Here is a 12,541-nt window from a genome sequence, read left to right as displayed (position 1 = left end):
CCCACCATTTATTGTGTGCGCAATGATGATATTCAGCAAAGTACATAAGCAAGCTGCCGGCCCAGCATTAATTACCATTGTAGAGCACAGTTGCAGTTACTGCTCCTATGCACATACCTGCGTTACACTAGGACTAAGGACACTTAGGATCCAATCTCTGTTCAGCCATTCAATATATGCTAGACTAACCTACCACAGCAGTTAAAATGTGGGTGGGAGGAAACCATGTATGCTAGTTAAAAAATTTTGAGAAAATTTTATAGAAAAGGTGGAGCTCATATGTGATGCCGCAAAGAAAAATGAGACACACTACTTCCCCCTGCCCCTTTTGCCTTGTGATTACATTGTCATCAGTGTACATTGGTACCTCAGGTTAAGAACTTAATTCATTCCAGAGGTCCGTTCTTAACCTGAAATGGTTCTTAACCTGAGGCGTGCTTTCGCTAATGGGGCCTCTTGCTGCTGCTGCACCACTGGCGCGCAATTTCCGTTCTTATCCTGGGGCAAAGTTCTTAACCTGGAGCAACCACTTCCTGGTTAGCAGAGTCTGTAACCCGAAGTGTCTGTAACCCGAGGTACCACTGTATCATGGAGAGTTGCAAGAACTGCATAACACTAACTGTGACTGTTCAGAAGGGATTGAAGTATTTTAGTGACATTCCCCCCCCCCAAGGCTTCATATGTAGGTCTTTCTTAGTAAAAGTATTGGATCAGAATATCAGTATCTCCAGCAAAACAAAGTGAAGATGAACACATAACATAGCAAACATATCAGATTAAACGTGGCAAATAGGACATAGCTTCTGTCCCTTATATATGCACACAGCCAATGATTTAATGACTTGTGTGTGCGCACAAATGTGTGCTTGGACCTATATTTATCAAGGTGTGAGTGACTTGACTGGCAGTTTTTTTGTTTTTGCATAGGATTCTCTCATAGCAGTAGGTGCTGTCATCTAGAAATTGCAGTCTCAGTGTTGTTCATTTCAGAAAAAGGACTTTTTAATCATTTTCATTTTCCCCTCTTTGCTCACAGAAAACCTCAACTACCTTATTAGTCAGCATTTCTGAGACAGGTCTCTCTCTCTCTTTCTCTCTGTATGTGTGCAATAGCTTGCAGTCCAGCAGCAAATCATGAATGGCTCCAACAGGCGCTGATGTCAGAAACTCTCTCTTCACCCCCACCCCACTTCCTTTGATGGTATCAGCCACTCTAGCTCCACAGTAAACTGATGTTACTCAAGCTTCAGCTGCAGCTGCTGTTTTCTTCAACATTTTCTTTATGCCTATGCATATACATCATTTAAAAAGGAGGGGGGGTAGCAGGACCAAGAGTGCAATGCACCTGGAAAATGGCTGGAGAAACTTTCTTTAGGGGCCTTAAAGTGCCCCAAAGATTAAAACACAGCTATTTTCACACCCTCCCCCTTCTTACACTAAGAAGGTCAGGGACAGAATGACCACGTGAACAGAAGCAACAAATCTCTTCATTTTCCTCCTCCTCCATATTGGCATTGTTATGGCTGTAAACATTTGGGAGACAACCAGATCATGATCCTAAAAATGAGGATAAAGGCACCGATGCATGCCTTTTACAATGTGACATGCTTAAAAAACAAATCCTAATGTACTCTCCTCCAATTTATTATTGCATTTATATCTCGTTTTTTCTTCCAAGGACTATAAGGTGGTGTACATGGTTCGTTTCCTTGCATGAGGAAAATTAATCTGGTCACTTCAGGCCCCACCAAATCTGGCAACAACAAAATGCTCTGCACACTTCAAATGCCAGCTTGAGAGCAACAGTACTCCCAAGATGCTTTCTTGAGAAAGCAGCTTTTTAGATGAAGAATAAGAGTGCATTCCAAATTTACCTAAGGTTTATTATTAGTATTATGCAGTGTCAACACCCACCTCATTTTTGAAAGAAAAAAATGTGCATGGTGCTACGTTATTTATCTTATTCCTTGCCATATATTGAAGTCAGAGGCTGCCATCTGGATGTGGAAGATGTCACTGAATTGCTTTTTTACACCTTGTGCTAATGGGTTGCATGAGAAAAATCAAATCATGCATGATGACCACCGGGGTTGTGGGGCCCTCTGGAGCTGGTTTGGGGAGTGTGGGGGGACAGAGAATGAGGGCAAGTCCGCTTATGCAACAATAGATGTTTCCTGCATCGTGCAAGCATTTGTGGGACAATGCTACTGGCTATTTTCTTTCCACCCATGGAAAGATACTAAATGTCCTAGAGGTAGCAATCCAGGGGGAGAGCTAGCTTTATTATAATATATACGACCCTTCTCCTGCCTCATTGTGAGTCTAAATGAATGTGCAAAGCATTGTAACTTATTCTGGAATACCCAGTACTAGCTAAATTCCACTTAGTTTAACATTCATTCCCTTCTTAAAGGGATTCTAAAAACAAGATAACTCTAACAGAAAATGCTTAGGTTTACCAGTTAGCTCTGAATAAATACAGGTAAAGTTTTGTATCTCCTTTCTCAATCTTGCCCACTGGATGAACAAGCAGATGTGGCATTAGGGATCCTAATGTAATGACTATATAATCAGTCATTAATCATACCAATGTACATACACTTCTTAATATTTCTTTATAGCTTCTTCTATCAAATATTCTCCCCCCTTTACAGATAGAGAATCAAAGTTAATAGATGGCAGCTTTTCCAAAGCCACCTGCAAAGTACATGCATTAGCAGTAATTTGAACTCAGGACACGTTTCTATCCGTTGAATTGACTTAATTAATTGAAGATGTTCTGATGATTTATACTGTACATTTTGTTTTAAAACAGGGTTGGCAACAAAGGAAGGGAACAGGCACAAAGACTTCTTAGAACTAAAAGTGTGATCAATGGTTGAAGAGGTGTGGCTGCATTACATTTAGTGGTGAGTAATAAGTGGTGACCTTAAGGAGTTTTGCAATTGCTATTTGTTTTTAAGTAAGTGGATGCCTTAGTGTCTCTTGAAATAACATTATACAATCTCCTAGCTGAAATGCACTTATGAACATCACTTACTCCTAAAAACCAACCCTTAAGCAGAATGAAACAACAAAACATACTCTTTAGAAAACGATTGCCTTAATTCCTAAAGCCACTCCATTACCATTGATCACATTTTCTTACTCTAAGAAAGTTATCCCTTTTCCTCATTCTCTGGAGAGGTGGTTTTCACTTCCTACCTATCTGACAATGGTGGTTGCACCCTTTCAATCCAGTCAAACTGGCATGTATAAAAACAAAAATTTCATCTGTTCTCATTAAATAGCTGACACCTTATCCTTCTTTCCAAATGTTGTAAATGTTTGCTTTGCAAAATCCAGGAAAGCTTTTAAAACAAAGAGAACCGAGAGCCCTCCTTCCCTCCCACTCCTCCTTTATAATGATGCATCTCTGCTTATCTGCTCGATTATCAACAGGCTATTGTTTTCCCACTGGGGCTCATTGAGTAAGGTTGACCTAAGGAAGGTTAATGTTCAAATAGGTGTTTCTCAGTTCCAGCAAAAGAATACAGGTTGCTGACAGAAAGGCATCACAAGGGTCTTCATCCTGACTTCCTTAAGAAGACAACATGTCAAGGAAGTGGTGTGTGTGTGTATGTGTTGGAGACTACCAAAAGGCCAGGCCTGTTTTTGTTTTTTATTTTTACTTCTTTTGCATCTCCCAAAACAACAACTTTTCAAGAAAGACACTGTCCCCTAGAAGAGATAATCCCACAATGGAGAGTCCATTAGAGGTATTAAGGCACTGGCAGCAGCCTGATCTACAAGAGCAGCTCTGTCCTGACAATAGACAATTAAAGCTGATAAATCTGAACTACTTGTTGCTGTTCTAATTCCTTGTAATTGTGTGCTGCTTGTCCCTGCCTCCTGCACACAGGGATGAAGCATGCTTCTTTAATCTCCAGAGTACCTGACCTAGTTCCTATGTGGTCTTTTCAGGACCTGTTTTCTTCCCATCTGGACCTCTCTCCACCCCTTCCCGCCTCCTCCAAAAGCACAGAGGAGTGTTAGCAGAGAGGAAAAGAGAAAACATCAGAACTCAGCACCAGGATAATATTTCTGTAGCACCAAACAATATTCTAATCTGCAAACAGCAGCCAATTTTGCCACTTTGGCAAAATTGTGATTAAATTGTACTTTTTGTTATTAAAAGCTCAACAAGTGGAGCACATGCACAATGACAAGCCATATTGTCTGACCAATACTGGCTGCCAAACTTTCACATTACACTTGTGTGTGTGTGTGTTTTCATACACCACCCACACACTTTGAGATTTTACTTCTATCCATTCACTGGTATGTGTGTGTTCAGCTAGATTATATAGGTTTTTTTGAGTGCATTATTCTTCCGATAAGCTATATACATAAGAACACTGTTATGCTAACAAACACTGCAGTTCTAACCATACCTACTCAGAAGAAAGACGTGCTGAATTTAAATGGGGTTTACTCCCAGTAAGTGGAGCTAGGAGTGCTGCCTTTCAGCAAATTGAATCCTAGGCCTTTCATATAGCTCTCACAAGACAGGTAATTATTTATGTTTGTTTGTGTGCATAATAGCAGAGGAAACTTTGTATATCTGCATCTACTAGATTCAAAACAGCATAATTAATCCTCTTGCAGAGCTCAATTAATAATTTCAGGGTGCCTGGGTTTGGCAGCACAGGAATAAGAAAATATGGTTGTAGGAATGCCTACTGGTCTTAAAAATTCTATAAATTTATTTACATCTGAACATACTTTGGAGAATTATCTTGGAACTAATGCCTATTTCCAAGTTAGCAGCATTCTACCCTCTTATTTCTTAAGTGCCTCTTCCCCTACCTTCTTATGCTAGCAGAGCTGACAGAAGAGACTTTTATTTTATTTCCCCATGCAGCATGGGTTAATGTTTTGCGACAGCTTGCTGTCGGATTTTTTGGACTGGAGTCCTAGTTGTCACAGGCTTCTCAAAACATTACATTTACAGTTTTACCAGGAATACTTTCATGTGCAGAGAGTGGAGAGTTCCACTGTGCTGCCCCCAGTCAAGCTGTCAGTAATGCCGTTCGCTGGCATCTTTCAGTTGTCCAAGTCAGATCAGACGGGCAGGAAAGCATCACTCCTCTGCTTATGCTTTTACAGTACTAATCTCCATTTGTTTTAAATAATGTTTTAAAAATAAGCCACATCTCTCTATTTTAATAGAAGCTTACTAATAAAATAAAAGTAAGAAACCTACTTATGTTTACCATTTCACTTGCATCCTACTCTGGCTCCCCACCACACTTCTGTACTAGAAACAACAATACTTTTAAACAAAGAAATTATGGAGACTATAGATAAGGTTACTAGAAATGACAGCCCAGCCTATATTTCAACATATGAAGCTTTAGCTAACTAAACAAATGAAGAAGTGCTTTCGAATAATAATAAAAAGGGGGAGGGGGGAGGAACAGCTTGTAATAGAGAATGTCCTGGATCTTTTGTTTCCATTTAGGATAACAACTGGGCTTTGCAAAGAAAAGACAACAGGCAGTTCATACTAAATTAGACCTGCCAACTGCTAGTTAGAATATTGCAAATAATTTACTTTCCATGATAAAAGCAAAAGCAAGCAGCACCCAGCAGGGGCCCAGCTGATAAAACTGTGTCAAACTCAAACCATTTGTCAACCGGGAAGGAAAAGAACAGAGCTGAAAGATGGACTCAGGAAACAGATTTATCTGGCGCAACACATTAACTAGTATAAATACCATGGGAGGAGGGAGAAAGTAAACACATTTATTCAGTATCTCCAGCTAGCCAGAAGACGAATCACTCAAGTAACTCACTGCCCGTGCCACCCAAACACTCATTTGTCACAGAAGAGTAGCATTTTTCTTTTATGTACAACGGGAGTGTTGTTTAATGCATAGCACTGAAAGGTTTTTGTAGCAGACACACACAAAAAGTGTGGTTAAACAAGGCAAGATGCAAATTCCTAACATTTTAATCGCAAAGCAATAAAACTTCAGGTCATAAACACATGAGGTAACACCTACTAAAACTTCCATCTATGTTTTGCACTTCTGTTTACTGAAGTAAACTGCTGTTATAGGAGGGATACCAAAAAAGAGGAATGCAATGCAGTGCTATAAATGCTATGAACTGGGACTGTACCCAAACAAAACAGAAAACTTTTTTTTAAAAAAGCCCTTTTCTTTGCAAAGACATTCGTTTTGAACAGTTGCATATAATTTCCGTAATGAAATAGTGTTATGAAAACAGACAAACGCAGGTTGCCAAAGCTAACTGGAGTGCATACACAAGAGGTTTTCTTTAAAACTAAAGTAAAAAAAACAACAACATAGCAAAAGGTATACTGTAAGACAATTAAAACCACAGTCTGTTAATACATAAATATTAATCTAATGCAGTATATTCTTTAGCAGTACCTTTGAACAGCCATGTAGGACAGGTTTCCAATCTTCGTTCATGCATCCCAGGGTTTTAGTCCGTATATTTGTCTTCTGTCACTCACTCACTCATTCACTCACTCATTCACACACCACGCACACGCATGCACACATTAACACGCAGGACACATGCTCTCTACCTCTCACACTGAGACACTCCTCTAACCCTGTCTGGAGCCGAGCCTTGGATTTTAGAATTTCCTCCTGTGAGAAGATTTCCCCCCACCCCTTTACTTCTACTCCACCCCATTCAGTAATTAGGCTTAACAAGAGCAATTAACAAAATAAACTCTGCTTAGGCTGGTGGTCTGATAATTCTGATTACCAAGACCTTTGGGAAATAATCAAAAATATTTAAACAGATACTTTCACAGGGGCTTTAAAAACCCACCTTTTCTGCCACAGCTTATTGCAATTATTTGCAGTTTGGTTGGAGATTGGATAGCATGATCTCATTCTGGTGGCTTTAATATGTTATATTTTACTGAATTTTACTGAAAAGTTGCAATAGTTTAATAACATCAGACAATTTAATAATGCAAAATAAATAATGTGTTGAGATGATCATAATGTTTTAAATTTTATTTATTGCATTTTATTGTTTGCGTTTTGATATACCCCTGTAAACCACCTTAGGAAGTGTTTTATTTTTGAAAGGCAGAATATGCATTTGACAAATAACTTAAGGAAGGTACCAGCACAAACTTTGTCTGATTTAATTTTCCATTATATAATAATATGACATTAAAACACAGACTTGAGTAGTTTTTTAAAATCTTTCATTTATTTATCAATGTAAAAAGACACTCAAGTACAAAAATCATGAAAGAGTGTCCTTAATAAATATATTATGTTCCTACACAGACTCGATGCCTTTCCTACCTAATAAAGACATTTTTCAAGTTACCTGAGATGTACATTGATTGAATAAAATATGGGCTTTGCTTTCATCCCTGACTTTTGGATTGGATTCAGGACTAATAGGAATTGTTTCAAAACCAAAAACCAAGTATCAATGGATTTAGCTTACTGATAGAAATGTCAGTAAACTATCAGCTGTTTGTGGCAACTTTCTGTTTCTGCAATACAGTTCACCTAAAACGTAAAGACCCCAATCCAGAGGACTACTGCAACAGCTGAAAGTTGTGTGTGTACTGCCACACTTGCACATATATAACATTCATCTGATCACAGCAACCCCATTTCTCCTAAAATGTTCAGAGATTCGTGTTAACAGGTGCTGGTGTTGTATATCTACAATCTGCAACAGTTCCCTCTTGTCGTTAGGTGATATTTATATTAGCAAAAATAAATAATACGTTGCTCATATACAAACCATATGCACTGTTTTCTGATCACTTGTTGGTAGAAAAAGGGGAATGTGCAAGGAAGACTAAATTTCCTTAAGTGGGAAACAGCAGTGGGGAACATGTGGTTCTCCAGATGTTGCTGGACTCCAGTCAGTCCCAGTGAGCATGGCCAATGGTCAGGGATGATGGGAGTTGTAGTCTAGCAACATCTGCAGGCATAGGAGCCAACTCCGAGGGGCAGAGGTCCCTTCACCCTGCCCCCCAATGCAATATTTTAGCTTCCTCCCCAAACTTGATGGGCATTGCCAATAAAATGGTGTGTGTGTGCTGCATCTTATGATTGAGTGGGGCAGGGCTTACCTGGGCCCCCCAATATTTTATTTAAGTTGGCACCTGTGTCTGCAGGGCCACAGGTTCCCCATCCTGCTTTAAAAAGATACTGGCCTCGTCAGACCGGCCATCTCAGGTAAGGTGAGGTGTTTGAATTGCAGGGATGAGCATGAAGCTTTCCGCTTTACTCAAACAACTTTGGAGTGAGGACAAAGAAGGTAAGGCACTTTCCCCTGAAGAGCTGGAGTGCTGCTATAAGAATGTGAAGGGCAAAGCCATGTCATGTCCAAAGAATTTAACTGTTATTTTTCTATTTCTACCCTGCCTCTCCATCCAGTAGCATGAAGCACGAAGGCTTTAAAGTAAACAATGAGCTGACATATGTCCATATATCAGAGGCGTAGCTAGGGGGGCAGGAGGGGCAGGGAGCACTGGATGCCACACCATGGGGGGTGGCACTTACTGCGGGGCCTGCAGTACACCCGAGCCACGTCTCACCTGGAAGTGACACAGTGGCTTGGGTGCCTGAAGGCTCTGCACTGCCCGAAACGGCAGTGTGGGGCTTGCTTCTGCCCACCACCTCTCCTTCAGCCACCCTACAGGCTCCACACAGCAAGCCCTGCCCCGGCTCGCCCTGCCCAGTGGGCAGCTTGCCTCGCCCCCATGTTTGGCTCTCTCCAGCACAATGCCAACGAGCCACCCTGGGTGCCTGAATGGCTAGCTACACCGCTGCTTATATCTATACTGTTGACTGCTTCATAAGACAGAATGATTATATACAGAAATAAAATAAATTAATAAAATCTGTAGGGTAAGTCCGACTAACTTAACTCAGAGCAGTTCCTCAGTAACACGTCTATACAATAGGTAGGCAAACTAAGGCCTGGGGGCCGGAGCCGGCCCAATAGCCTTCTAAATCCGGCCCGTGGATGGTCTGGGAATCAGCCTGTTTTTACATGAGTAGAATGTGTCCTTTTATTTAAAATGCATCTCTGGGTTATTTGTGGGCATAGGAATTCGTTCCCCCCCCCGAAAAAAATAGTCTGGCCCCCCACAAGGTCTGAGGGACACCACACAGACACAATATCCTCCAACCCTCAAACCTAATTAAAATAAAATAAATTATTAAAAATAATAATTTTATGGCAAACATTTTATAGTGTGCAATTGTATATTAGTGCATGCTGAATATTCTGAAATAATGTTGTTATGAATACATTTCCCCCCTCAAAATTCCCTATATGAAAAGTACAGTGCACCATAATATTCTTACTTGCACCTTCCCACAAGCCAGGCAATTGGTAGCAAGTAAGTCTAGAGCTAGAATTAGTTGCATAGAACAACCACTAACCTGAAGACTTCCTTCCACAGTCCACTTCAGTCATTCAAGTAGGCTACATTGTTCAATGGGGTTATAGCCTTTGATGATACAAAAGCTTCTTTAAACCAAAAATTAAAAAAAGACTGGAAATGTGTGGGAAGTCTTTAAAACCGACACTATCATGTAAACCACACAATTGCCTGGGTTTCGTAACAAAGGATTACATTGGCTGATTTTGTGGTGCCTGAAAGGGCATGCCTGCTCCTCAGCTGAGCCAAGCTTACAAAAGTTTCCCAAGTTCTGAAGGTAAAGCCTTGAGGAAGAAAACTCTTTCCTCATACAGTATATTTTATTTGCTGTATTAACCATGCACTGGATTGTTTCTGGGCTTCTGCACTTACATCATAGCATACAGAAGCGCACACCAGGTGTTTTGGATGACAGTTCCTCAGATATCTCTATCATGCACAACATTTTTCCTACATGGATCTAGATTACGGCAGAGGAGGAAAGCAGATACATCACATGTTTGCTCCTCCTCTGCACATAGGTATATAAAGACACCATCACTTATAAAAGGGTTAGGATATTTCAAGGAGAAGTTGCAATGCCTGGCCACTAGTATATAAGCTGAGAAAGATGCCTCACTACTCTGTCTCTTGCCTTGATCTCCCCACCAGGAAAAATGACAAGCTGAATAGTATTATTTATCAGCACAAAAAATCAGGATTTTTTGTTGTTGCCAGATTGGAAAAAAAATCTGGCATTAGCATCCCATTCCTAAACTTTCAACAGTGGTAGAATATTACACACACAAACCATGGAACAGGAACAGAATGCGCCAATCAAAAACTGTTTTTGAAATTTGCTTATGCAGCAAAAGTTGTGGGAGGGTGGAAAAAGCAGCTGCTTCTGAGAAGGAGCAATTAAAAACTCTGCAGTAGCTATGCAGAAATGCTTGAAGATTTTGGCCGATATGTTGTGCTGTTACACTAGGGGTAAACGAAGCATGTAAGTGTTCAAACTGCAAACAATGGAATGTTGAATCAGGGCAAGACACACACTGTGGAGCTGGCAGTAAGTTCAAAAAGACTGGACTGACCATGCTGATGTAATGCATGACAGAGAGGTTAAGGGCCAGCTGAAATACTCTGGCCTACATGTTAAGCTGCCAGGAAATGTAGGGCTGCCATACGTCCGGATTTTCCAGGACATGAGATTTCAAAGGCGGAATTGTTGTCTGGGGGCAGTTTCTGAAATGCAGCGCTAGGAAATGACACAACAGCAGTGGCTTCATAAGCACAAAGGCTTGTACTACTGAAACAGGAATGTTAAGACTTAGCTTGCCACAGAAAACTCAGTCTTCGTTGGCACGATGCAAGCAAACCACATAACTTGATTTATTAATTTCATTAATTAAAAGTCACTAAATGCATGATGCAAGTCAATTAAGGAATTATTCATTGAAACAGAAATACAAAAAACCCACTCTTTTAGGTTTATTGTTAAACAGAACAACAATTATTGTGTGATCTTTTTAAAAAAACTTCTATTATTTGCTAGTTTCAGGAAATGGTCGATGGACATGGGTTATCCAGAAGGATTCGACAGCATTTAGGAGAAGCCGACCATGCTTTCAATTACATTATTTTCGTCAATTAGTCTTAAGGAAAATAACACTTCTATTAATCATTTCAATTAACGGCAAGCACCGCATGACACCAGCACCACAGCCCATATGCTGTGCTCCAATCACCCAAAATATTAAAGCCTTTTTAATTGATTTATCTAAAGAACATTCAATAGACTCAAGGTGGCAGCCAGCCAGGAAATCCCGAAAGAAGATGACAAAAAGGTGGGGGTGCTAAACCCGTTTCCCAATTTGTTTTTCCTCTTTCTCCAGGGTTCACTGTTAATCCAATCACAGCCCATAAAGCTCGCCTTTTAATAAAATAAAAAAATAAATAAATAGATAAAGGGGCACACATGTTGGCTCGTCATCTGCTTGGAGAAGCCCCCCTTCTCCCACAGTTAGCTGTCCAGTTAAGAGAGGGCTGCTGCGTACAACAGCACATTTTTATCCAGCAGAAATATTTAGCTTGGCTACCCGCCAAGGAATGCTGGAAGAATAGAATGAATTAGGGGATTTACCTTCCACGTGCTCCGCACGCGTCACTGAAGAGCTTGCTTCTTTTCTTTCTCTCCACCCCCCCACCCCTCCCCGCCCCTCTCTTTCCTTTATCAAATATCTCCTACAGTTAAAAAAGTACAGCCTGAAATAGGAGCCGACACGTTACCAAGTTTGGTCACAGTGGCGCTATTCTGTGCAAGGTAGACATTTCCCTTTACTGTTGAAATAAAACTTTTGCACCTAGAAAAGCTTAGCTTGTCTTGTACACTACTTCATGTGAGAGGTTTCTTTTTCTTTTTCAAGGGACCGTTCACTTTATGCAAAGATTCTTTTCACAGAAGAGCTAGTGATTTGAAAACATATTCCCACTAGACATTAATATACTAAACTTAGCTTTGTTGATATAAACAAGGCGGATTGTTCTGTCCTGTGACTGGAGTGTGTTTATATGGGCTTTCCTTTGTTTTTCTTATGACATTTCCTAGCTTCTTGACTGGCCTGGTTTTATTTGTATTGGCAAGTAAGATGGAAAGAGTTAATATTTTAAAAAAAAAGGCAGTTCGGGAAGCACCCTGTATTGCCACTGACTGAGCTCTTAATGTGAGAAGCTAGGATGATGTTTTAATAGTTCAACAGATGGTGCTACTATACATATTGTATAGAGATAAAGGAAGGCTTCGCCAGCATTAAACAGGAGAGCTTCTAACCAGCTACAATTCAATACTGTGCATGCATGCATGTCTTTCCTGAGTTTATACTTTATACCTCCAGGATGCTTTTTAAGTTAAATGAAGAGGTATGCTTCTTTCAGTTAACTGAATGAAGTGTACATAGCACAGTCAATGAGCAAGCTATTTTAGTGGAATTGGTGGCATTCTGTAATAATATATATATAATTTCAAGATACCACTCAGCACGTTAAGCTCATCTGCACTGCAGTCATTAAAGGGCTGGGGGTAAATGAGGAAGGATGGCAAAATGCAGGACT

At 40.3% G+C, this 12,541-nt stretch overlaps 1 protein-coding gene across 5 annotated transcripts in view; it reads right to left on the bottom strand.

The window, feature by feature from the left end:
• PRDM1 (PR/SET domain 1) overlaps positions 1-12,541 on the bottom strand; it is an 86,329-nt gene that overhangs the window by 25,022 nt on the left and 48,766 nt on the right. The window contains exon 1 of one of the 5 annotated variants that reach the window (XM_053381564.1): positions 6,441-6,669. The exons of the other annotated variants lie outside the window; for them this stretch is intronic. The gene's annotated coding sequence lies outside the window, so the exon portion shown is untranslated. Of the gene's footprint in view, positions 1-6,440; positions 6,670-12,541 lie in introns of those variants that run through there. 5 annotated transcript variants of the gene reach the window in all.

The sequence above is a fragment of the Podarcis raffonei genome, chromosome 3, assembly GCF_027172205.1.
Source record: "Podarcis raffonei isolate rPodRaf1 chromosome 3, rPodRaf1.pri, whole genome shotgun sequence".
NCBI classification, from domain to species: domain Eukaryota; kingdom Metazoa; phylum Chordata; class Lepidosauria; order Squamata; family Lacertidae; genus Podarcis; species Podarcis raffonei.
Note: the sequence above shows the minus strand (reverse complement) of the source record. Positions and strands in the feature narration are given on the sequence as shown.